General features: G+C 38.1%; 1 protein-coding gene across 5 annotated transcripts in view; it reads left to right on the top strand.

Annotated features, from left to right (window-relative positions):
• The window catches only part of CNTNAP2 (contactin associated protein 2), a 2322173-nt gene that overhangs the window by 1113761 nt on the left and 1181600 nt on the right, over nucleotides 1-26812 (top strand). The window lies entirely within an intron of this gene.

Here is a 26812-nt window from a genome sequence, read left to right as displayed (position 1 = left end):
TTTTGTCATAGAGGTATATAGTGTAAAGCTCTTTACTTTCTATAAAATAAAATAATTATTATAAATGCTTCAGGAAGACTTTTGAAGCTAAAGTGATTCTATACTCAATCTGGAAGAACAATTATTAAGATGATCAGATTACTCTGAAAGAAAAAAGAGAAAACAGCCTGTACCAATGTACATTAAAACCTACTTAAATATTCAATGCATAAAGCAATGAGTACTTGAAGCAAGAATGGAAAATTATCACTGAAACAAATTAGAGTCCAAAAATATTTGTTTATAAATACTGCATTTAAATTAGAGGGGAGGAAATTATTCAATATATGATCCTAGAAAATGTGTCTTACTATGAAAGTGAAATTTAGATCTTTAACTCAATTTTTCAAAGCAGGTATCAAATAGATCAAGGATGTATTTATAAAGAAACTAGGAAATAAATTTCTCTTAATAAATATCTATTGAGTCTTGAATTAAGATACTTTCATTCTATATGAAGTAAATAATAGAAACTGCAAAGTAAGAAAATACTGGTAACCTCTTCACCATGAAATAAATTAACAAATATATTGTCATGTTTTAAGATACTAACTAGCAAAAACTTTTAAACAACTATATAAAACGATGGGCTTCCCTGGTAGCTCAGACAGTAAATAATCCACCTGGAATGCTGGAGACTTGAGTTTGATCCTTTGGTCGGGAAGATCCCCTGGAGAAGGGACTGGCTACCCACTCCAGTATTCTTGCCTGAATTCTACGGACAGAGGAGCCTGGTACGCTACAGTCTGTGGGGTCACAAAGAGTCGGACATGACTGAGCGGCTAACCCTTTCATTTTCATATACAATGACATTAAGGTGGGGAAAGTTACGTAGTCATGACTGTTTCAGTCCGCGTTCTCTCAGAAGACCAGAAACACCTCTTTTAGTATTTTAAACAGAATGAAATACAATACAAGGAATCAGATTTACAAATCGTTGGGATGACTGGAAGAACAAAGGTGAGAGAAATTACTGCTTCTTTCATAAAACTAGAAATTAGGGAATTACAGAAAACTGCTAGAGGTGAGATTACTCCTTACAAGGAAGTGGGTGAATATTTGTCCGCTGCAGACACAAGAGCAGTAATGACTTCTGCTTCCTACCTTCTAAATGCTGACCCTGACTCTTGTTGACAGAATCTAATGTGGCAACCTGTTGTCAGGGATTTGGGGAAACACAGTTCCAAGGTGTCTAACCCTTTAATAAAAGAGAAAACTTAGATGAGGAGGTAATGGTACTGAATTATCAACAGAAATTCTGATAAAACAGAAAAAAGTCAACAGTGTGAATGGTACTAGTATCTTATGATGGAATTCTACACATTCATCAAATATTTTATTTTGCAATGCATGAGAAATATGTTTCAATGACATCAGAAAATATTCACTGTATTAGTTAAATGAAAAAGTCCCACTTATAAGCAATATACTATAAACCTACATTACTATAACATGAGCATAATTCTATATGATTCCAACTTTGTAGAGATAGTAAACTTTCTCTAAATGCACAGTTAGATGTTGCAGAAATTGCCCTAAAATCTCATTTTAAAAATGAGGATCTGAATTAAAATGTAAGTTTCTGTTAAGGTAATATGTAGAAAACCTGGAGAATAGCTCTAATATTTTTAGCTTAATGTCACAGTAGGAATCAACTCTAAAATATAACATTGCCCAACTGACACTATCTTATAGTATAGTTATAGTTATTTTTAAAATAAATGGTGTAGTCTGAAAATGAAAGAGAATGTTCATGGCTAGGTTTTTCCAATAACCAGGTGACTACTCTAGAGATCTCATTAACTTATAAAAACCATAAAATTAAAAATGTTTTCTCAATACCCATGATAATAGAGGAATAAAGTTGCTTCTCTCTGAAGTAGGGCTTTAATTTGAATGTGTCCTTCAAGAAATACCATCTGTTATCTGGTCCATTATCAAGATGGATGTCACAGGTTACTGTCAGGAGAACAATCTTCAATAGCAATCAGTTCTTTACAAAAATTATGGGAGCATATTACTCTCCTTTGCAGAGTAATTATGCCATACATTTAGTTGTTGTCTGATAAGGCAAGTATTTCATTGAAATGGAATTGTTTACCCTGTGGACTCATTCTGGGTGTCTGCAGAGGGAGTACAAGTCCCAAGAGCAGTTTTTCCAGGTCATTCTATCCCTGACAACATTTTTCAGTTATTCTTTCTTCAGATCTGCTTTGCATATGATTTTTTAAATTGCCATTGTTATTTCTGTTAGTCACTAAGTTGTGTCCAACTCTTTGTGATCCCATGGACTGCACCACCCAAGCCTTCCTATCTTTCACTATCTCCCAGAGTTTGTGCAAACTCATGTCCATTGTGTCAGTGCTGCTATTGAACTGTCTCATCCTCTGCTGCCCTCTTTTCCTCTTGTCCTCAATCTGTCCGAGCATCAGGGTCTTTTCCAGTGAGTCAACTTTTCTCATCAGGTGGCCAAAGTACTGTAGCTTCAGCTTTAGCATCAGCCCTTCCAAGGAATATTTAGGGTTTAGTTCCTTTAGGATTGATTGAAGTCAAGGACCTTAGGGAGCTTTACTACAAATGAAGCTAGTAGAGATGATGGAATTCCAGATAAGCTATTTCAAATCCTAAAAGATGATGCTGTTAAAGTACTGCACTCAATATGCCAGCATTTTTGGAAAACTCAACAGTGGCTACAGGACTCAAAAATGAAAGTGAAAGTGAAGTCACTCAGTTGTGTCCAACTCTTTGCGACCCCATGGACTGTAGCCTACCAGGCTCCTCTGTCCATGGGATTTTCCAGGCAAGGATACTAGAGTGGGTTGCCATTTCCTTCTCCAGGGGATCTTCCTGACCCAGGGATTGAACCCAGGTCTCCCGCATTGTAGACAGACACTTTACTGTCTGAGCTACCAGGGAAGCCCACAGGACTGGAATAGGTCAATTTTCATTCCAGTTCCAAACAAGTGCAATGTAAAAGAATGTTCAAACTACCACACAATGGCATTCATTTCACATGCTAGTAAGGTAATGTTCAAAATCATCAACCTAGTTTTCAGCAGTACATGAACTGAGGACTTCAGATGTTCAAGCTGGTTTTAGAAAAAGCAGAGGAACCAGAGATCAAATTGCCAACATCCGCTGGATCATTGAAAAAGCAAGAGAGTTCCAGAACAACATTTACTTCTGCTTCATTGACTATGCTAAAGCCTTTGACTCTGTGGATCATACAAACTGTGGAAAACCCTTAAAGAGATGGGAATACCAGGCCACCTGACATGCCTCCTGATAAACATGCATGTTTATCAGGCAAGAAGCAACAGTTAGAATCTTAAATGGAACAATAGACTGGTTCCAAATAGGGAAAGGAGTACGTCAAGGCTGTATATTGTCACTCTGCTTATTTAACGTATATGCAGACTACATAATGAGAAATGCTGGGCTGGATGAAGCACAAGCTGGAATCAAGATTGCCAGGAGAAATATCAAAAACCTCAGATATGCAGATGATACCATCCTTATGGCAGCAAGCAAAGAGGAACTAAAGAGACTCTTGATGAAAGTAAAAGAGGAGGGCGAAAAAGTTGGCTTAAAGCTCAACATTCAGAAAAATAAGATCATGGCATCTGGTCCCATCAGTTCAGTTCAGTTCAGTCACTCAGTCGTGTCCGACTCTTTACGACTCTTTGTGAACCCATGAATCGCAGCACACCAGCCCTACCTGTCCATCACCAACTCCCAGAGTTCACCCAGACTCATGTCCATTGAGTCAGTGATGCCATCCAGCCATCTCATCCTCTGCCACCCCCTTCTCCTCCTGCCCCCAATCCCTCCCAGCATCAGAGTCTTTTCCAATGAGTCAACTCTTCTCATGAGGTGGCCAAAGTACTAGAGTTTCAGCTTTAGCATCATGCCTTCTAAAGAAATCCCAGGGCTCATCTCCTTCAGAATGGATTGGTTGGATCTCCTTGCAGTCCAAGGGACTCTCAAGAGTCTTCTCCAACACCACAGTTCAAAAGCATCAATTCTTTGGTGCTCAGCCTTCTTCACAGTCCAACTCTCACATCCATACATGACCACAGGAAAAACCATAGCCTTGACTAGACAAACACTTCATGATAAATAGATGGGGAAACAGTGGAAACAGTGACAGACTTTAGTGTTTTGGGCTCCAAAATCACTGCAGATGGTGACTGCAGCCATGAAATTAAAAGACATTTACTCCTTGGAAGAAAAGTTATGATCAACCCAGACAGCATATTAAAAAGCAGCAACATTACTTTGCCAACAAAGGTCCATCTAGTCAAGGCTATGGTTTTTCCAGTAATTATGTATGGATATGAGAGCTGGACCATAAGAAGACTGAGTGCTAAAGAAGTGATGCTTTCAAATTGTGGTGCTGGTGAACACTCGAGAGTCCCTTGGTCAGCAAAGAGATCAAATTTTCATTATTCTATTCCAACTTCATAGCCAGACAGAATTTCAGTCAACATTTGCAAACTGGGTTTTGTCCAAAATTCACTCATGATCTCTCTTTCCTCTGACTTCTGCTTCAGTAAGAACATTTAAAAGTCAGGGAAGATTTTTAGTCAGCTCAGTGTGGTGGAATAGAACATCTCTAGGCAAAGATACAAAATCTAATAAGGAAGACTATATAGAAATTACTGTGAATTGTTTTATTTACATTCCCATGTGATCATCTGAAACACCTAGATGAAAAGGTTAAATCAATTTTTTTTTTTACAGTTAAAAATGTCATATATAGTCTGGGTTTGGGTTTAAAATCACAAATCTGACCATTTCATGATTGTTATGATAGACACATGCATACATATATATTCAAAAATGTCTCTAATATATGTAAATACTATGGATAATTATAGAGGGTATGCTGCTGCTGCTGCTGCTAAGTCACTTAGTGGTGTTTGACTCTTGCAACCCCATAGACAGCAGCCCACCAGGCTCCCCTGTCCCTGGGATTCTCCAGTCAAGAACACTGGAGTGGGTTGCCATTTCCTTCTCCAGTGCATGAAAGTGAAAAGTGAAAGTGAAGTCACTCAGTCTGTCTGACTCTTTGCAACCCCATGGACTGCAGTCTACCAGGCTCCTTTGCCCATGGTATTTTCCAGGCAAGAGTACTGGAGTAGGTTGCCATTGCCTTCTCTGATAGAGGGTATAAGAAATGTAATTCTACAAAAGAATAAGCACAACTCAATTATAAACATATTATAAGGCTTTAAGAAATAATGAGTAAAGTTTAAAAATAAAATAAAATTTAAAAAAAATAAAAAAAAGAAAGAATGAGTATCTTCTTGCTAATGAATTGTTTAAGTTGTCACATTAAGGAAAAACTAAGCTATTTTAATCTATCAAGCACATTATAAAAAAGAATATATTTAATTGATTAATCTTACAAGAAATTGCATAATATTATCCAAATGGTGATGTAATTACCAAATTGATTAACCACACTCCACTCCTCTCCATCTGCAACAGACTGCACAATCTATTTCTAGAAAGATGTGCTAAGTCATTCTAACAAATGAGTTTGAATAATAAATATTAGTTTTTATCTGTGGTGGCACAGAGGTAAAGAGTCCTGCCAATGCACGTGATGCTGGAGACACGGGTTCTATCCCTGGGGTTGAGAAGATCTCCTGGAGAAGGAAATGACAACCCTTTCCAATCTTCTTTCCTGGAGAATCCCATGGACAGAGGAGCCTGGAGGGCTACAATGTATGGGGTTGCAAAGAGTCAGACATGACCTAGCACACACACACACATTACATTAAAAACAAATACAAAGAACTAAAAGAAACTGCATAGTTTAAATATTAACAGTTCTTACATAGAAAAACATTGTGATGATTAAGAGATGACTCAAGGTAAAATACTTAATTTCCTGCTGTGTTTTATGTGAAGTTTCTTTGTCATCAGGAAGTCAAATGAGTTAAGTCTCCAAGACACTTAGAATTTCACAATCCCAGGGACACTATATTAGCATTTTTGTGACTCCTGTCATTCTTATCAACAATACACATTGTCTCCAATCCTATTTTTTCCCCTCAACTGTATATTACTTCATGTTTCAAACACTCTAATTGCCCAAAATAATCTCAGAAATTGAACAATTTGCATTTGTCTTTACTGGTTCACATAAAAACATTATCCCTATAAATTTAAAAAAGCTTAAAAGGTTTATAAATTTAAAATAGCCCTCCCCTGATACAAATATGGCAGAGTAGAAGGACTTGCACTCATCTTCTCCTGTGAGGACTCCAAAAGTGCAACTCGCTGCTGAACAGCCATTAACAGGAGAATGTTGGATCCCACCAAAAAAACAAAACAAAACAAAACCCACATCCAAGGGCAAAGGAGAAACCCCAACAAGATGGTAGGAGGGGCGAAATTGCATTTTGAATCAAACCCCACATCCACCAGAGACATTTGGAGGACTCAAACAAAACCTTATGTGCACCAGGAAGCAGATACCCCACAGAGACTGAGCCAGATCTGCCTTTGAGTGTTTGAGTGTCTCCTGTGGAGACACGAGTCAGTAGTGGCCAGCCACAGGGACAGGGGCTCTGGTCACAGCAGACCCGGGTCGCACAGCGTGTGGCAAAAGCCCTCTTGGAGGAGGTCGCTATTAGCCCCACCATAGAGCCACCAAGCAAATGATCCACAAACTGCAGAACACTTATACCAAAGAAAATCTCACATTGTTAAGAAAGTTCTAAGACCCAAAATGGATTTTTCAACCTCGGGATCCAGCAAAGGGACTGAGAACCCCCAAGGAATTTGACTTTGGAGGCCAGTGGAATTTGAATACAGTACTTCAGTGGGACTGGGGAAATATACTCTTAGAGGGCACAAACAAACCTTGTGCAAACCAGGAGCCAGGAAGAAGGAGCAGTGTCCCTACAAGCAACTGAGCCAGACTTGCTGCTGAGTGTCCAGAAGGATCTGGTGGAGGTGTGGGTCAACAGTGGCCTGCTAGGGGGTCAGGGGCACTGAATACAAGAGTACAGGCACAAATCCTTTTGAAGGAGGTCACCATTACCTTCATTACCCTACCACAGTTTGGCCTCAGGCCAAACAACAGGGAGGGAACACAGCCCTGCCCATCAACAGAAAATTGGATTAAAGATTTACTGACCATGGCCTCATCCATTAGAATAAGACCCAGTTTCCCCCACAGTCAGTGCTCCTATCAGGCAGCTTTCAAAAGCCTCTTATCCTTATCCAAGAGGGCAGAGACAATGAAAACTGCAATCACAGAAACTAACTTAACTGATGACAGGGATCACAACCTTGTTTAACTCAATGAAACTATGGGCAATACCATGTAGAGCCACTCAAGACAAATGGGTGATGGAAGAGAATTATGACAAAATGTGGTCCACTGGAGAAGGGAATGGCAAACCACTTCAGTATTCTTGCCTTGGGAACCCCATGAAAAGTATGAAAAGGCAAATAGATAGGACACTGAAAGATGAACTCCCCAGGTCGGTAGGTGCCCAGTATGCTACTGGAGGAGATCAGAGAAATAACTGCAGAAAAAAATGAAGAGACTGAGCCAAAGTGAAAACACGCCCAATTGTGGATGTGACGGGTGATGGAAGTAAAGTCTGATGCTGTAACAATAATATTGTATAGAAACCTGGAATGTTAGATTCATGAATCAAGGTAAATTGGAAGTGGTCAAACAGACAGCAAGAGTGAACATCAACATTCTAGGAATCAGTGAACTAAAATGGACGGGAATGGGTGAACTTAATTCAGATGACCATTATATCTACTACTGTGATTAAGAATGCCTTAGAAGAAATGAAGTAGCCCTCATAATCAAAAAAAGAGTCCAAAATGCAGTACTTGGGTTCAGTCTCAAAAAAGACAGAATGATCTCTATTTGTTTCCAAGGCAAACCATTCAATATCATAGTAATCCAAGTCTATGCCCCAACCAGTAAAGCTGAAGAAGCTGAAATTGAATGGTTCTATGAAGACTTAATGCAGAGTTCCAAAGAATAGCAAGAAGAGATAAGAAAGCCTTCTTCAGTGATCAATGCAAAGAAATAGAGGAAAACAACAGAATGGGAAAGACTAGAGATCTCTCCAAGAAAATCAGAGATACCAAAGGAACATTTCATGCAAAGATGGGCTCTATAAAGGACAGAAATGGTATGTACCTAACAGAAGCAGAAGATATTAAGAAGAGGTGGCAAGAATACACAGAAGAACTGTACAAAAAAGATCTTCATGACCCAGATAATAAAGATGGTGTGATCACTGACCTAGAGCCAGACATCCTGGAATGTGAAGTCAAGTGGGCCTTAGAAAGCATCACTATGAACAAAGCTAGTGGAGGTGATGGAATTCCACTTGAGCTATTCCAAATCCTGAAAGATGATGCTGTGAATGTGCTGCACTCAATATGCCAGCAAATTTGGAAAACTCAGCAGAGGCCACAGGACTGGAAAAGGTCAGTTTTCATTCCAATCCCAAAGAAAGGCAATGCCGAAGAATGCTCAAACTACTGCACAATTGCACTCATCTCACATGCTAGTAAAGTAATGCTCAAAGTTCTCCAAGCTGGGCTTCAGCAATATGTGAACTGTGAACTTCCTGATGTTCAAGCTGGTTTTAGAAAAGGCAGAGGAACCAGAGATCAAATTGCCAACATCCACTGGATCATGGAAAAAGCAAGAGAGTTCCAGAAAAACATCTATTTCTGCTTGATTGACTATGCCAAAGCCTTAGGGTGTGGATCACAATAAACTGTGGAAAATTCTGGAAAAGATGGGAATACCAGGCCACCTGATCTTCCTCTTGAGAAATTTGTATGCGGGTCAGGAAGCAACAGTTGGAACTGGACATGGAACAACAGACTGGTTCCAAATAGGAAAAGGAGTACGTCAAGGCTGTATATTGTCACCCTGCTTATTTAACTTATATGCAGAGTACATCATGAGAAATGCTGGACTGGAAGAAACACAAGTTGGAATCAAGATTGCCGGGAGAAATATCAATCACCTCAGATATGCAGATGACACCACCCTTATGGCAGAAAGTGAAGAGGAACTAAAAAGCCTCTTGTTGAAGGTGAAAGTGGAGAGTGACAAAGTTGGCTTAAAGCTCAACATTCAGAAAACGAAGATCGTGGCATCTGGACCCATCACTTCATGGGGATGGATGGGGAAACAGTGGAAACAGTGTCAGACTTTGTTTTTCTCGGCTCCAAAATCACTGCAGATGGTGACTGCAGCCATGAAATTAAAAGATGCTTACTCCTTGGAAGGAAAGTTATGACCAACCTAGATAGCATATTCAAAAGCAGAGACATTACTTTGCCAACAAAGGTTCGTCTAGTCAAGGCTATGGTTTTTCCTGTGGTCATGTATGGATGTGGGAGTTGGACTGTGAAGAAGGCTGAGCACCAAAGAATTGATGATTTTGAACTGTGGTGTTGGATAAAACTTTTGAGAGTCCCTTGGACTGCAGGGAGAACCAACCAGTCCGTTCTAAAGGAAATCAGCTCTGGGATTTCTTTGGAAGGAATGATGCTAAAGCTGAAACTCCAGTACTTTGGCCACCTCATGCGAAGAGTTGACTCATTGGAAAAGACTCTGATGCTGGGAGGGATTGGGGGCAAGAGGAGAAGGGGACAACAGAGGATGAGATGGCTGGATGGCATCACTGACTCGATGGACATGAGTCTGAGTGAACTCCGGAGTTGGTGATGGACAGGGAGGCCTGGCGTGCTGCAATTCATGGGGTCGCAAAGAGTCAGACATGACTGAGTGACTGATCTGATCTGATCTGATCTGATGAAGACTTACAAGACCTTCTAGAACTAACACCCAAAAAAGGATGTCCTTTTCATCCTAGAGGACTGGAATGAAAAAGTAGAAATTCAAGAACTACCTGGAGTAACAGGCAAGTTTGGTCTTAGAGTACAAAATGAAGCAGGGTAAGGGTTAACAGAATTTTGCCAAAAGAATACACTGAACATAGCAAGAATAAACTTCCACCAACACAAGAGATAACTCTACACTGACCATCTGTAGATAACTGTATCAACAGTAGATAACTGTAGATAACTGTATCTACAGTTATCAACACTGTACATAACTCTACATTGACCATCTGGTGACATGGATGTCACCAGATGGTCAGTACAAAAATCAGATTGATTATATTCTTTGTAGCCAAAGATAGAGAAGGTGTATACAGTCAGCAAAACAAGACTGGGTGCTGACAGTGGCTCAGATCATGAACTACTTTTTGAAAAAATCAGACTTAAATCGAGGAAAGTAGGAAAAACCACTAGACCATTCAGGTATAACCTAAATCAATCCTTTATGATTATACAGTCGAAGTGAGAAATAGATTCAGTGGATTAGAGCTGATAGAGTACCTGAAGAAATATAGACAGAGGTTTGTGACACTGTATAAGAGGCAGTCATCAAGACCATTCTCAACAAAAAGAAATGGAAAAAGGCAAAATGGTTTTCTGAGTAGACTTACAAACAGCTGAGGAAAGAATAGAAGTGAAAGGCAAGGAGAAAAGGAGAAAAGGAAAGACATACCCATCTGAATGCAGAGTTCCAATGAATAGCAAGGAGAGGTAAACCCTTCCTCAATGATCAATGCAAAGAAATAGAAGAAAATAATAGAATGGGAAAGACTAGAGATCTCTTCAATAAAATTAGAGATACCAATGTGGAACATTTCATACAGAGATGGGCACAATAAAGGACAGAAAAATATGGAACTAACAGAAACAGAAGATATTAAGAAGAGGTGGCACGAATGCACAGAAGAACTCTACAAAAGAGATCTTCATGACCCAGATAACTGTGATAGTGTGGTCACTCACCTAGAGTCAGGCATCCTGGAATGTGAACTCAAGTGGGCCTTAGGAAGTATCACTACTAGCAAAGTTATGGAAGTGATATAATTCCAATTCAGCTATTTCAAATCCTAAAAGATGATGCTGTGAAAGTGCTGCACTCAATATGTTAGTAAATTTGGAAAACTCAACACTGGCCATAGGACTGGAAAAGGTCAGTTTTCATTTCAATCCCAAGGAAAGGCAATGCCAAAGAATGTTTGAACTACCACACAATTTCACTCATCTCACAAACTAGCAAAGTAATGCTCAAAATTCTCCAAGCCAGGCTTCAATAATATGTGAACTGTGAACTTCCAGATGTTCACCTGGTTTTAGAAAAGGTAGAGGAACCAGAAATCAAATTGCCAACATCCATTGGATCATCAAAAAAGCAAGTTTCCAGAAAAACATCTATCTGCTTTATTGATTATGCCAAAGCCTTTGACTGTGTGGAACACAACAAACTGTGGAAAATTCTGAAAGAGATGGGAATATCAAACCACCTTACTTGCCTCCTGAGAAATCTATATGCAGAGCAACAGTTAGAACTGGATATGGAACAACAGACTGGTTCCAAATAAGAAAAGGAGTATATCAAGGCTGTATATTGTCACCTTGCTGATTTAACTTCTATGTAGGGTACATTATGGGAAATGCCAGGGTGGATGAAACACAAGCTGTAATCAAGATTTTGGGAGAAATATCAATATCCTCAAATATGCAGATAACACCACCCTTATGGCAGAAGCAAGGAGGAACTAAAAAGCTTCTTGATGAAAGTGAAACAAGAGAGTGAAAAAAACTGGCTTAAAACTCAACTTTCAATAAACTAAGATCATGGCATCTGGTCCCATCACTTCATGGCAAATAGATTGGGAAACACTGGAAACAGTAATAGACTTTATTTTCTTGGGCTTCCCTTGTGGCACAGCTGATAAAGAATCCGCCTGCAATGTGGGAGACATGGTTTCAATTTCTGGGTTGGGAAGATCCCCTGGAGAAGGAAAAGGCTACCCACTCCAGTATTCTGGCCTGGAGAGTTCCATGGACTCTATAGTCCATGTGTTTGCAAAGAGTCGGACCTGACTGAGCGATTTTCACTTTCACTTTTTCTTGGGCTCCAACATCACTGCAGGTGGTGACTGCAGCCATGAAATTAAAAGACAGTTGCTCCTTGGAAGAAAAGCTATGACCAACATTGATAGCATATTAAAAAGCAGAGCCATTACTTTGCCAAAAACGGTCCTTCTATTCAAAGCTATGTTTTTTTCCATTAGTTATGTATGGATGTGAGAGTTGAACCATAAAGAACACTGAGAGCTGAAGAATTGATGCTTTTGAATTGTGGTGTAGGAGAAGACTCTTTAGAGTTCCTTGGACTACAAGGAGATCCAACCACTCAATTCTAAAGGAAATCAGTCTTGAATATTCATTGAAAGGACTGAAGCTGAAGCTCCCATATCTTGACCACCTGATGTGAAGAACTGACTCATTGGAAAAGACCCTAATGCTGGGAAACATTGAAGGCAGGAGGAGAAGGGGATGACAGAGGATGAGATGGTTGGATGGCATCACCAACTCAATGAACATGAGTTTGAGCAAGCTCCAGGAGTTGATGATGGACAGAGAGGCCTGGGTGGTGAAGTCCATGGGGTCACAAAGAGTAGGACCTGACTGAGGGACTGAACCGAAATAGCCGACAATTTCCTGTTCTGTAGCTGGAAATATAGCACACCACCAGACAGCCAAGCAGGGAGGAAGAGAGGCTAAGAGCACGCACACTGTGCCTGATCCCGTGACTGTGTGACACCAAGCCTTTTATTCATTTTTTTGTCTTGCTGTCTGTCTTTGTGAAGCAGAGACAGTAATAGTCCTTACTTTTAGAGTTGGCTTGAGGATTAAAGGTACTTGTATTGATTAATAAGTATATTGAACGATGTTTGGTAATAAGCACTAAATGATTATTTACAATTATTATATCCTTTTGGGATAGTTTATATGTGTACTAATAGGAAAGCTATTTTATGATCAAGAAAACACATTATATCAGGGGTCTGCAGTCCTCTGTTTTTGCATATCACTTTTTAAAATATTTATTTTTTAAATTTATTACTCATTATTTTTACTTGGGGGATAATTGCTTTGCAGTAGTGTTAATTTCTGTCATACCTCAACACAAATCAGCCATCGGTATACATGTGTCCCGTCCCTCTTGAGCCTTCCTCCCACTTCTCACCCCTACCCACCCTGTAAGTTGTCACAAAACACTGAGTTTGAGCTCAAATGTTTTTCTCAATGTATGTTTTTAAATGTGGAGACAAGTCCATCTTATACAAATTTCAGTCTTCATCCATTTCCTAGTAATGTTGCAGGCACAGGGTAGGCTATTTGATACATCTTCATTGAGATTTATTGACTTCAATTAAATTACTTAGAGTTAAGTAAAACATCTCAAACATTGAACCCTCGATAATCTTGCCTGTGTTTATCATTTCCTAAGGCCTTTCAAATAGCAGCCACAATTTAAAAGTTCTAAAATAATTATAGAAATAAATGTGTGGTGCCATATTGTTCATTACAAAGTATAAGTGTCAATTACAAATTCAGTTTCCTGTGGCAACATGGCAATGCTGAGAAGTATGAAAATGCACTACCTTGTAACTGAGTGGAAATATTTTTGGGGGGAGTATCTCCTTGGCTTTGTAATTCTAAATATTTTTAGCATGATTTATTATTTGTCTTGCTAAAACATTTTACTTTAAAAAAGTGCTTAGAATAAATATAATACCTAGAAAAATGACTTGTCTCCCTTCATGTGGAAATAATTGTTACCCCATCCAAACAATACAAATCTTGTTTTAATTATATTTAAAAGGCTCTTTGTAGTTTGACCTTCTCACTCCATATGGAGAGAGATTAATGGGTACAACTGGAATGATTCATCACCCATGCTGCTTTCTATCACTGCAGTCAGTGATATGATCTAAAACTTTTTAAGAACAGACCAAATTGGCTTTAAAAATATGACCAGCCTTAATGTGAAGCTTCATCAAGATTTGCTGTCTTTGGTTTGTATCTGCATCCCCTTAGCTTTACAGTGTTGGAGACCAGAATTCCTCCCACGTCAAGGAATTCATTAAATGGAAAAAAATAAAAGAAAAGAAACCGTTGGTGCCTTGTACAACAGAATGGACATGCAGGCATTCTAACAGGAATTTGAATCCTAATATCATCCCTTACCTTCTTAGTAACTTTCAAAGCCTCAGTGGTCTCATAAGGTATCATTATCCCTTCTTTGAAATGTTCTTGTTCAAATTAGAAATTCAGTTGATCCTCGAACAACATGGGGGTTTGATGTGCAGTTGAAAAATGGTCTAATTTTGTATTTGGCCATATATATCCATGGTTTCACATCCTTAGGTTCAACCAACCAAACACATATCCTGGAGAACCATTGTATATATTGATTGAAAAAAATCCATGTATAAGTGTATCCACGCAGTCCAAACCCATGTTCTTCAAGGATCAACTGTAATTGATAAAACACAACAGATCACAGTAAACCCTCAATAAATGGATATTGTTGTTTTGGTTGTAATCCGATCAAGGTCTTTGTTGATCCTGTGAAAACTTTCTATAGTCAGCCCTCTATATCTGTAGGTTCCACATCCTGGGATTCAACCAACTTCAGATGGGAAATATAAGAAAGAAAAAAAAATCCAGAAAACTTCCAAGAAGCAAAAATTTTAATTTGCCATGCACTGACAATTATTCATTTAGCAGTTAAATTATACTCACAATTGTTTATACAGTATTTACATTATATTAGGTATTATAAGTAATCTAGAGACTATTTAAAGTATAAGGGAGAATGTGTATAGGTTATGTGCCATACTAAACATTTTTATATGAGGGACTTGAACATCATCTGATTTTGGCATCTGAGGGGTTCCTGGAGCCAGTCTCTGATCAGATACTGAGAGACGACTCTACTTCTTGGTCTAAGAGGTTATTTCCTTCTTCCTAATCAGTCTTCAATAAAAATAAAGTGATTTGTTTTGGGAACCTGGTCTAACAACAATCAGTTGCTCAAAGGTTTGGTCCTGCAGTTGGAACCCAAGTTGTATGTAGCGTTAGACCTTGGCTTGGAAATGAAGCCTGAACAAACAGCCCTGAGCCCTTTTCCTCTCTGATCTCCTATTCCTGCCCAGCCCCCGTCTACTTCAGTATTCTTGCCTTGAGAACCCCATGAACAGTCAGTCAGTTCAGTCACTCAGTCAGATCTTTTCCAGTGAGTCAGTTCTTTGCATCAGGTGGCCAAAGTAGTGGAGTTTCAACTTCAGCATCAGTCCTTCCAATGAATATTCAGGACTGATCTCCTTTAGGATGGACTGGTTGGATCCCCTTGCAGTCCAACAGACTCTCAAGAGTCTTCTCCAACACCACAGTTCAAAAGCATCAATTCTTCAGTGCTCAGCTTTCTTTATAGTCCAACTCTCACATCCATTCATGACCACTGGAAAAGCCATACATAGCCTTGACTAGACCGATCTTTGTTGGCAAAGTAATGTTTCTGCTTTTTAATATGCTGTCTAGGTTGGTCATAACTTTTCTTCCAAGGAGCAAGTGTCTTTTAATTTCATGGCTGCAGTCACCATCTGCAGCGATTATTAAGGTCAAGGAGACTATTAAGGTCAAGGAGAGTTTTAAAGAAAATTGTTTGGCTCTCTCCAAACTCCCTTCTTGACCAAATCCAACCACAGAGCTTTACAAGTTGCCTCTTGTAGAGGCCTTTGGGGGAGTAACCTCTTCAATTACTATAAGATATCAGTCTTCTCCTATACTTTCTCCAGTTCATGCTACTTCAGTATACTTAACCCAGAATTTATTCAAGTTTTACATATTAATTTAACAAACCTTTACTGAGTGCCCTTCTAGTTGTTGAATATGCAACAGAAAGCAAAATAAACTTTTCTGCTTTCAGTAAACTCACAGTCTAGTGGGAGGGTGTAGACAATGAACTGAACAAATCACTGTATGTGTTAGAATGAAGTGCTGTAAGGAGAAACAGAAGGGACTCCCCTGGTGGTCCAGTGGTTAAGAATCTGCCTTCCAAAGCAGGGGACACAAGTTCAATCCCTGGTCCAGGAACTAACTAAGATTGCATGCCATAACTGCTAGCCTGCACTCTAGAGCCCTTGAGCCATAACTACTGAAGTCCAGACACCTTAGAGCTGATGCTCCATAATAAGAGAAGCTACCACCCTAAGAAGCCCGGACTGCAAGCCCACTGCAAACCCGTGGACTGAAGCCCACTCGCCACAACTGGAGAAAGCCCACATGCAGCAATGAAGACCCAGCAGAACCAGTAGATTTTTTTTTTTTTAATCTGGAAGCAGAGTTTTAGTGTCAAATGTTTGCTAGGAACAGATTCATTGAGATCACTACTGAATAAAATCGTCAAAGTATGCAGTTCAGAAGATATAAAGGGATAAAGCAGTCTGGATGGGAGAAACTGAAAGTGCTAAGGCCCTGAGGCAGGGCCTCAGGTTTATCCTTCATGGTCTAGGAAGAGTAAGGGGACCAGTGTGGTTAGATTAGAGGAGACAAAGTCAAAGTCAATTAAGGGAAGAGAGGCAGATGGAGAATAGAGCCTTTGAGGGAGAAATTATATGACTTTTGATTTTAAAAGGTTCATTGTAACTGCCATGTCAGAAATAGACTACAAGGAAGGGAAGCAGAAGCAGGCAGACTAGTTAGGAAACTATTACAAATATCCACGTGATGCCATTGGTCAGGCTGGTAGACGTGGCTGGATTCTGAATGGAACTTGGTAGCAGATGGATCGTAGAGAGAATGAGAAAGATACAGTCTTGGGTAGCACAAAGGTTCTTGACTAGAGTATTGGAAGGTTGAGAGCTGCTATAAATTGAGATGGCAAACATTGAAAACAGAGCAAGGTTTGCATCAGTATCAGGAATTCAATTTTAGGAATGTTGAATCTGAGATGTCTGAGTTATCCAGGAGCGATGTTGAATAAGTATATATGTGTTGGATATAGGAGTCTGGAATTTAGGGGAGTTGTCTAAGCTGGGGATATAAAACTCAGCATCTAGATGATGTTCTAGTTTGTGAAAATGGATGTGATTGCTGAGTGAATAAGAGCAGAAAGGAGAAGAAAAGGTCCAAGGACTGTTCTTTATTCGCACTCTAATATTCAGGAGTTAGTGGGATGAGGAGGAAGCAGGTAAAGAAGGAAGAACACAGAGTTAGTGTTTCAGATGCTACCAATGAAAATGTTTCAAGGAAATACAGGTGATCAACCAGGTCAAATGCTGCCTATGGGTCATAGAAGATGAAGGCTGAAAACTGACCACTACATGTAGCAATACCAGGTCCAAGGTGACTGTAAGAGCTGTTTTTGGTGCGCCAGTTTGGAGTAGTTTCAAGAAAGAATGAAAGGAAAATAATTGCTATCCATGAGCAAAGATCCTTATTATTTTTATCTTGAGTTTTGCTGCAAAAGGAAGTAGATAAATGGGGCAATAGCTGGAGAAGGAAGAATGGTTATGATTTTTTTTAATGGAAGAAACATGTTTGTATGATGATCGAAATAAATTATCAGAGAGGAAAACAATTGATAATGCAGGATAAAGGGATGGACATTTCCTTGAGCAGGTGGGAGGAGTCAGGGTTCAATGCTTAAGGGAATAAAACCATCTTAGAGTAAAGGGCAGTTGATCTAATTAACAAATGTGAAAGCTGAATTATGATGAATGGATAAATGTAAAGTCCTCAGCCTTTCCAGGATCAGTCATACTTGGATATACTATTTAACTAATATTCTTTTTTTAATATAAATTTATTTTAATTGGAGGTTAATTACTTTACAATATTCTATTGGTTTTGCCATACTAACTAATATTCTAATCATACAATTTTAGTAAATTTTAAATGAGTTTCCATCAGGAGAAGGAAGTAGATTTTTCTGCTGAGACAAAAAAGAAATTAATTAGAGCCTGTTAAATCCTATGAAGAGCTGACTCATTGAAAAAGACCCTGATGCTGGGGAAGATTGAGGGCAGGATGAGAAGGGGACTACAGAGCATGAGATGGTTGGATGACCATGTTCGTTGATCACCGACTCAATGAACATGAGTTTGGGTAGGCTCTGGGAGTTGGTGATGGACAGGGAGGCCTGGCGTGCTGCAGTTTATGGGGTCACAAAGAGTCAGACACGACTGAGCGAGTGAACTGAACTGAACTGAAATCCTACTATACAAATATAACCCTGGGAAAAAACACTTTTCTGCTTAAATGTGTGTCACTTACGGAAGACAGAATTCACGGTTGCCCGTATTCTGACAGGAACTATAGCAACTCCAGTTTATAAATGAGTTCATTCATTTGTGAACTGGGATTCATAGCTTTGCTCAAGCACAAGAAATAGCTTGAATTAAACTCTTTAAAAACTACCACGAAAATTAAATTCATTACTCAAACTTCTAACTCAACAATTTGAAAACTCTTTGGTTTTAAATCAATGAAAGCATTACGAGTTGGCAGTTGGGTGGATGCGTGCACGTGTTTGAGTATTTGCTAAGTTGCTTTGATCAGGTCTGACTCTGCGACCCTGGCTGTGGCCTGCAGGCTCTTCTGTCTTTGATATTCTCCAGGCAAATATACTGGACTGGGTGTCCATGCCTTCCTCGAGGGGATCTTCCCAACCCAGAGCCTGAACCCACGTCTCTTATGTCTCCTGCATTGTCAGATCAGTTCTTTATCACTGGTGCCGCCTGGGAAGCCCAGCAAGAATGGGTGGCCCATTTGTAAATGCTTTTTTATCTCTGAGCCACAGTGAAAACTCTGACCTGACAAAAGCAAAGTATACACAAGCCAAAGCAAAACCTCTGGACTCTAACTTACAGGTTGTTTCAATTGGAATCCACAGATAATAGTGCAAACATAGTGACAGGTTTCAAATGAACTTTGTGGAAAAGGCCATTCATATTTTATCATGTTGGGTTAATGGAATTACAGCTAGATACAATGTGTTTTTTTAGGCCTAGCAGAAATCCCAGTAGTGAGTACTTTCACACTTAACTGTTGCATTTAAAATATGTTCTTGTCTATGTAGACAAAGGCATCATGTGGAACTTGTAAAGGTAGGTTATTTTTATCTTTTCTGCTGATATAGATGAAAGCAGGTTAGACCTGAAACCCCAATATGATAAAGTAAAAATAAATGCTCTTCAGAGGATGAGCTGGTTGGATGACATCATCAACTCAATGCATATGAGTTGGAGCAAACTCTGGGAGATAGTGAAGGACAAGGGAGCCTGGCATACTGTATTTTATGAGGTCACAAAGAGTAGGACATGCCTGAGCAACTGAACAATGAACAATAACAAGCAAACCATAGACTGTCATGTGGCTCCTCCATTTCAATGGTAATATTCTAGAAATTCAGAATTGAGAACAGTGGTTTGATGTTTCCATATTTATGAGCAATCGGACAGACTGTATTATGATCCAGTCTATGGCTGGATACTTGGCCTCTCAGATTGCTGCTGACCAAAGAAAACCACATTAAAGAAAAAAATATATATTCTTTCAATATGATTACTTATTGTTTTCAGAGATGCTTTCCATTATAAAATCAACAGAATATCCTTATCAACAAACAAGATGAAAAATGCATAAAGGGAGAGTACAAGATAACCTCGAGTCCTACCCTAGAGAAAACCTCTGATGATCTTTTTTGCCGGATTAACAAATATTTCCTATTCCCTCCATCAAGTTGGCTGTTCATGTTCGTGACAAAGAACATTTGACTCGCAGACTGTTCCCTAGTCATCTGGCAAAGCTGCTGATCCCACTAACTACACTGCTTACCAGGACTCTGCAATATTTGTTCTCTCAACACTTGACGCCATCTTGATTGCCATTTTAATGCTACAATTCATACATAATCCTAACAAACATGGTATATAGAGAAAACGTATTCCATGAAAACCTACTTTAACGATACGTAAAGACTCCCAGCAAAGAATAACTATGAGTCTTATCTCAAATTATTGTAATGAGACAACTGCAAAATGTTGGCCAAAAAAAAAGCAGAAGAATAGTAAGAAAAAAACAGAGCAACCTGATGATTACTTGCTTCTTTCTAGAGAAATTATCATACACACTCATGTACACATATATTTTTAAAAGATTATGCAGAAATCCAATTAGGAGACCAACATTCAAAAAGAAAAAAGAGAGAAAGGGAGAAAAGTAACCTATATAACAATATTGGTAAATTACTGAAAATTTATGTTTAAAGTTAATATATTTTAAATAATACAAATATTAAATAATTACATTATTTAATAGAATCATATTATATATTATATAAATAATATTAAATATATTTTAAATAAATACTGTGTTTTAAATAACACAATATATTAAATATATATTTTATAACTTTACAATAATTTCCTTCCTAAAAGATACAAAGGAAGAAGTAGATGAGAATATATATTAATAGGAGATTTTAACACCCCACTTTCATCAATGGACGGATATTTGAGACCAAAAAAAAAAAATCAATAAGTCATCAGAGATCCTAAATGATACAATAGAACAGTTAGATTTAATTGATGTTTTCAGGATGTTACATTAAAAAAAAATAGAATGCACATTCTTTTCAAGTGCACATAGAACTTTCTCTAGTAGACTGAACCACATGCCTCTGAAACACCAATGGATCAATGATGAAATCAAAGAAGAAATTTAAAAAAATACCTTGAGGCAAATGATAATGAAAACACAGCCATACACAATCTATGAGATGGAGCAAAAGCACTTCTTAGACTGCAGTTCATAGTGATACAGGCCTTCTTAAAAAGGAAAATCTTAAATAAACAATGTAACCCATCACCAAAAGTATTCCAAAAAGAACAACAAACAAAACCTAAAGTCAGCAGAAGGAAGGGGATAATAAAGATCAGAGAGGAAAAAAATAAAATAGAGATTCAAAAATATTAGAAAAACATAATTGCCAGTCCAGGTTCGATGCAGGATACAGGATGCTTGGGGCTGGTGCACTGGGATGACCCAGAGGGATGGTATGGGGAGGGAGGTGGGAGAGGGGTTCAGGATTGGGAACACATGTACACCCGTGGCAGATTCATGTTGATGTATGGCAAAACCAATACAATATTGTAAAGTAATTAACCTCCAATTAAAACAAATAAATTTAATATAAAAAAAGATTTAAAAAGAAAAAAAAATATTAGAAAAACATAAAAATGAAGGGCTGATTCCTCGAAAGGTTAAACAGAATTGACAAACCTCTCCAGGCTCACCACGAAGAAACAAGAGAAGACTCAAATTAAGAAATGAAAGAAAAAACCAAACCTGATTCTGTAGAATTGAAAAATAAAATAAGATAATACTATGAAAAATTATATGTCTACAAATTTACAATGTAGAAGAAATGGAGAACTTTCTAGAAATATACAGCTCACCAAAACTTAGTGAAGAAATAGATGACTTGGACAGATTGACTACTAGAAATAAAATAGAATCTGTTAAATAGAAAAATCCTAAAAACTGAAGTCCAGGACCAGATGGCTTTGTAGGTGAATGCTACCAAAGAAAAACTTGCACTTTTCCATCTCAAAGTCTTCCAAAAAAACTAGAGAGAAGGGAACACACCCAAAGACATTCTATGAAACCACCATCATTGTGATATCAAAACCAAAGACACTAACAGAAAAGAAAATTATAGGCCATTATCTTTGATTAATATAGATGTAAAAATTCTCAACAAAATATTAGCAAATCAAATCCAACAACACATAAAAAAGATCACATATCATGACCAAGTTGGAGTCATCCCAGGGTCACATGGATCCTTCAATATGCAAATTAACATGATATACTCATCAACAAAAGACAAAACCGCATGTCATCTCAATAGAAGCATAAAAAGCTTTTGATAAAATTCAGCATGCATTCATGATGAAAAAACAACCCTTACAAAAGTGGGTACAGAGCAAACATATCTCAACATAATAAAAGCTATTTATGACAAACCCACAGCTAATATAATAGTCAATGGTGAAACTCTGAAAGCCTTCCCACTAAAATGGGAGCAGAACAAAGATGCTCACTCTCAGTACTTCTCTTCATCATACTAAGGGAAGTCCTATCCACAGCAATCAGATAAGAATTAAAAGGGATTCATATTGGTAGAGAGGTGGTAAGATTGTCATTATATGTAGATAACGTAGTACTATATATAGAAAACTCTAAACATTCCACACAAAATCTACTAAAACTAATAAATTTAGCAAGATTAACATTAACAGAAATTGGTTGCATTTCTTTACACTAACAATGAATTACAAGAAAGGGAATGTAAAAAGCAATCCCTTTTAAAATTGCATCCAAAAAATTAAAATAACTTAGGAATAATCCCCTCCCTGGTGGCTCAGATGGTAAAGAATCTTTCTGGAATGCAAAAGACCTGGGTTTGATCCCTGGGTCAGGAAGATTCCCTGGAGAAGGAAATGGCAACCCACTCCAGTATTCTTGCCTGGAGAATTCCATGAACAGAGGAGCCTGGCAGGCTACAGTCCATGGGGTCACAAAGAGTCAGACATGCCTGAGTGACTAACACTTTCTTTTCAGGAATAAACCTCACCAAAGAGGTGAGAAGCTAATATGTTGAGAAATACAAAATATTAATAAAGGAAATGGAAGATGATTCAAAGAAATGGAAAGCTATCCTATGCTCTTAGATTGAAGAATGAATATTGTTAAAATGGCTCTACCACCCAAAGAAATCTACAGATTTAATGCTGCTGCTAAGTTGCTTCTGTCGTGTACGACTCTGTGTGACCCCATAGACAGCAGCCCACCAGGCTCCGCTGTCCCTGGGATTCTCCAGGCAAGAACACTGGAGTGGGTTGCCATTTCCTTCTCCAGTGCGTGAAAGTGAAGTCACTCAGTCGTGTCTGACTCTTAGCGACCCCATGGACTGCAGCCCACCAGGCTCCTCCGTCCATGGGATTTTCCAGGCAAGAGTACTGGAGTGGGGTGCCATTGCCTTCTCCGACAGATTTAATGCAATACCTATCAAAATACCCATGCCATTTTTCACAGAACTAGAACAACTAATCCTAAAATTTATATGGAACCATAAAAGACCCAGAATTGCCAAAACAATCCTGAGGGAAAATAACAAATCACGAGGCATTTCACAATAGTACAAGACCACAATAATCAAAACAGCATGATGCTGGCACAAAAACAGACAAATGGATCAGTGGAACAGAATAAAGAGCCCAGAAGTAAACCCATACATCTATGGGTAATTAATGTTTGACAAAGGAGGCAGAATATACAATGGAGAAAAGACAGTCTCTTCAGCAAGGGATATTAGGGAAGTTAGACAGCTGCATGTAAATCAATGAAGTTAGAACACACCTTCATACTATAAACAAAAGTGAACTCAAAGTGGCTTAAAGACTTAAATATAAGAAAAGACACCATAAAACTCCTAGAAAAGAACATAGACAAAACATTCTCTGACATAAATCATACCGAAGTTTTCTTAGGTCTCTAAGGCAATAGAAATCAAGGCAAAAATAAATGAAACCTAATAAACTTATCAACTTTTATACAGCAAAGGAAACCACAAGCAAAATGAAAAGACAACCTACAGACTAGAAGAAAATATTTGCAAATGATGCAACCACAAGGGTTTAATTTCTAAAATATGCAAACAGCTCCTACAATTCAATAACAAGCAAAAAAAAAAAAAATTAAAAAATGGGCAGAAGACCTAAATGGACATTTCTCCAAAGAAGACATACAGTTAGCTAATGGGCACTTGAAAAGGTGCTCTTCACTAATCATTCGAGAAATGCAAGTCAAAACAATGAGGCCCCACGTCACACCAGTCAGAATGGCCATCATTAAAAATGTACCAACGATAGATGCTGGAGAGGGTGTGGAGAAAAGGGAGCACTCTTACACTATCGGTGGGAACGCAAATTGGCACAGCCACTAGGGAACAACAGTATGGAAGTTCCTCAAAAACTAAAAGTAGAGTTGCCATAGGACCTAGCAATCCCACTCCTGAGTATATACCCAGACAGAAGTATAATTCTGAAAGATAAGCGCACCTCATGTTCATGGCAGCACGACCAGTGATAGCCATCACACAGAAACAACGTAGATGTCCACTGACAGATGAAAGGATAAGGAAGAGGTGGTGTCTACGATGAAATACTACTCAGCTATAAAAAGAGTGAAATAATGCCATTTATAACAACACACATGGACCTAGAGATTATCAGACTAAGTGAAGTAAGTCAAAAGCAAATACCGTATGATATCACTTATATGTAGAATCTAAAATATACCCGCTGAACAAAACCAGACTCACAGACACAGAGAACAGACTTGTAGTTGCCAAAGGCAAATGCAGGGAAGGAAGGATTGGGAGTTTGGGATTAGCAGATGCAAAATATTATATATGGGATGGATAAACAACAAGATCACACTGTATAGCACAGGGAATAATATTCAATGTCCTATGATAAACCATAATGGAAAAAAGTGTGTGTGTGTGTGTATATATATATATATATATATATATAACTGAGTCTCTATACTGTACAGCAGAAATTAACACAACCTTGTCAATCAATTATACTTCAGCAAAATTTAAAAAATAATTTCCTTCTTTAATTGACTGTTTTGATTAAATAACTGTCAGTCCCAATCACATTTCTACTATTTACATAATAGTAATTCGTTGCTATATTCACTCAGAATTTGGTATATTTATTATGCTTCTTTATAACTTTTAGTACAAAGATTGTTTTTAAATACTTCTCTTTTCCAGGGGATACTTTGTTTAAAAAATCTGTAGGAAATACTAAATATTATATTTCTTTATTGAAAATGCAAAACACAAGTTAGCATGGTAAATACTATGAGAAATCTCTGCAGTAAAAAATAATACTCAGTAAGAAATCTAGTTAATGTTTCACTCATTTCATTTTAAAACAATTTCAAGCTGCAGGATACAGAATAAAATGTTTTCCCTGATTCATTTGAAAACAACCTGATATCCCATCATTCCCAAATACTGAATGCCTTCTTCCACAAACAGGGACGCCTCCCCACATAACCACTAAGCCATTAAAGTCAGGAAATTAATACGATTGTATTACTTCATTATTTTAGTCTTCCTTCTAATCCTCAGATCGCATTCGAGTTTTACTATTTGGCCCAGTAACACCCTTTAAAGCAAAAGGATCTAGTAACACATAGCATTTAACTTCATTCATCCATGGTTTCTCCCCATGTATAAGACTTCCTCAGTATTTCCTTAAAGTCCTTTCAGGACTTTTCCATTTTAAAGATTAGTGGGCATTAATTTTGAGATATTTCTGCCACTTTGACTTTGTCTTGTGTTACCTCCTGATTCAGTTCAGGTTTTGCATCTTTGGCAGGAGTATCACTATAGAGATGCTGGGTTGGTTTGCTGATGCACAATTTGAAATCATTCCAGGGTTTTGATCACTTGATTAAGGTGGTGTCTGGCCAGCCTTCTCCAATGTTAAATTATTTTTTCACTTGCATTTCACTTTTTTTTTCATTTATAATTAATACTTTGTAGAGGCTCTTGGAAACATATAAACGCCCTCACCTTAATAGAATTTTCCATTTACTTCTTTAATCAGTATAGATTAATGGTTTCCTACTTTACTTAATGAGTTAAAATCTGTTGTTACTTCTATTTTTTTTTTTTTTTTAGTTGATGTTCAGGTTGTTACAGATTTGTCCAGTGGGAGCAGGAAAATGTTCAAAACTACCAGCTGGTATCTGTGTCGTTTATCATGGTCCCATTATGTTTTGAACATTTTCCTGATTTTTGCTACAAACAGGTGTTTTAAGATCATCTACTTTACCTGCCCCAGATTAGACTCAGCCTTTTCTTCAGGGAGTCTGTGTTCCTTTTGGTGGAGTATGGTCTTAGAAGTCACCATCTGGGTGCTTGCTCATTACTATCCCGGTGCTGCTGCTCCCAGATTCCCTCAGTGGACAGTCAGGGAAAACATGTATAGATGTACAGAGGTAGGTAGCTGGGTAAGTAGACATGTAGGTATCCGCTTATACACACATTCACATCACTATTTAGTTCTTTGTATATTTTTATGTATAGAAGACCATGGTCTCATGTAAGTACTTGATCAGCTTAAGTTTTTTATTCTTTAAACATTTCATGTATCTGATAGTCTATATGTGATAATTCCTGTATCATTAGAGGCTTTAAATTTTTCTTGTTTTTACTGACTCTCATTCACTATGGCATCCGTTAGTGAGGTTTTTATTCAGAGTTTGTTTCAACTTTAACCTGCGAGAATCCTGATTATCTCAACTGAGTGTGCTGTTCCTAGAAACAGACCTATTTTCTTCTGCTTGGAGTCAGGGCACTGTCAACCATTCAGCCTACCGCAGGACTTTCATATGATACGAGGAAACCTGAGACACAAGTCAGACTTCTTATATCTTCTTATCTCCCACGTCCAAATAATTACTCATTTCTCTTAACTCAGCTTCTTAAAATCCGCACATCAGTGTTCTAAGTCAGCCCTCCCTTGTCTGTCTTCTATACTCATCTGTCTTCTATACTTCTGTACTAAATCTCGCCCTGTGATTGCCACACCTAAAGTTCTTTAAAGACAAAATCCACACCCTTTGGATTGTCAAATAACGTTGTATTGGGTTGGCCAAAAAGACTATTAAAGAACTTTTTGGCCAAACCAGTGATTTGTTTCTTTCCTACCTGCCTCTCTAGTCTATTACGTCA

The sequence above is a fragment of the Bos grunniens genome, chromosome 4, assembly GCF_055505025.1.
Source record: "Bos grunniens cultivar Pamir isolate PY7600 chromosome 4, Bosgru_T2T1.0, whole genome shotgun sequence".
Lineage (NCBI taxonomy): Eukaryota > Metazoa > Chordata > Mammalia > Artiodactyla > Bovidae > Bos > Bos grunniens.
Note: the sequence above shows the minus strand (reverse complement) of the source record. Positions and strands in the feature narration are given on the sequence as shown.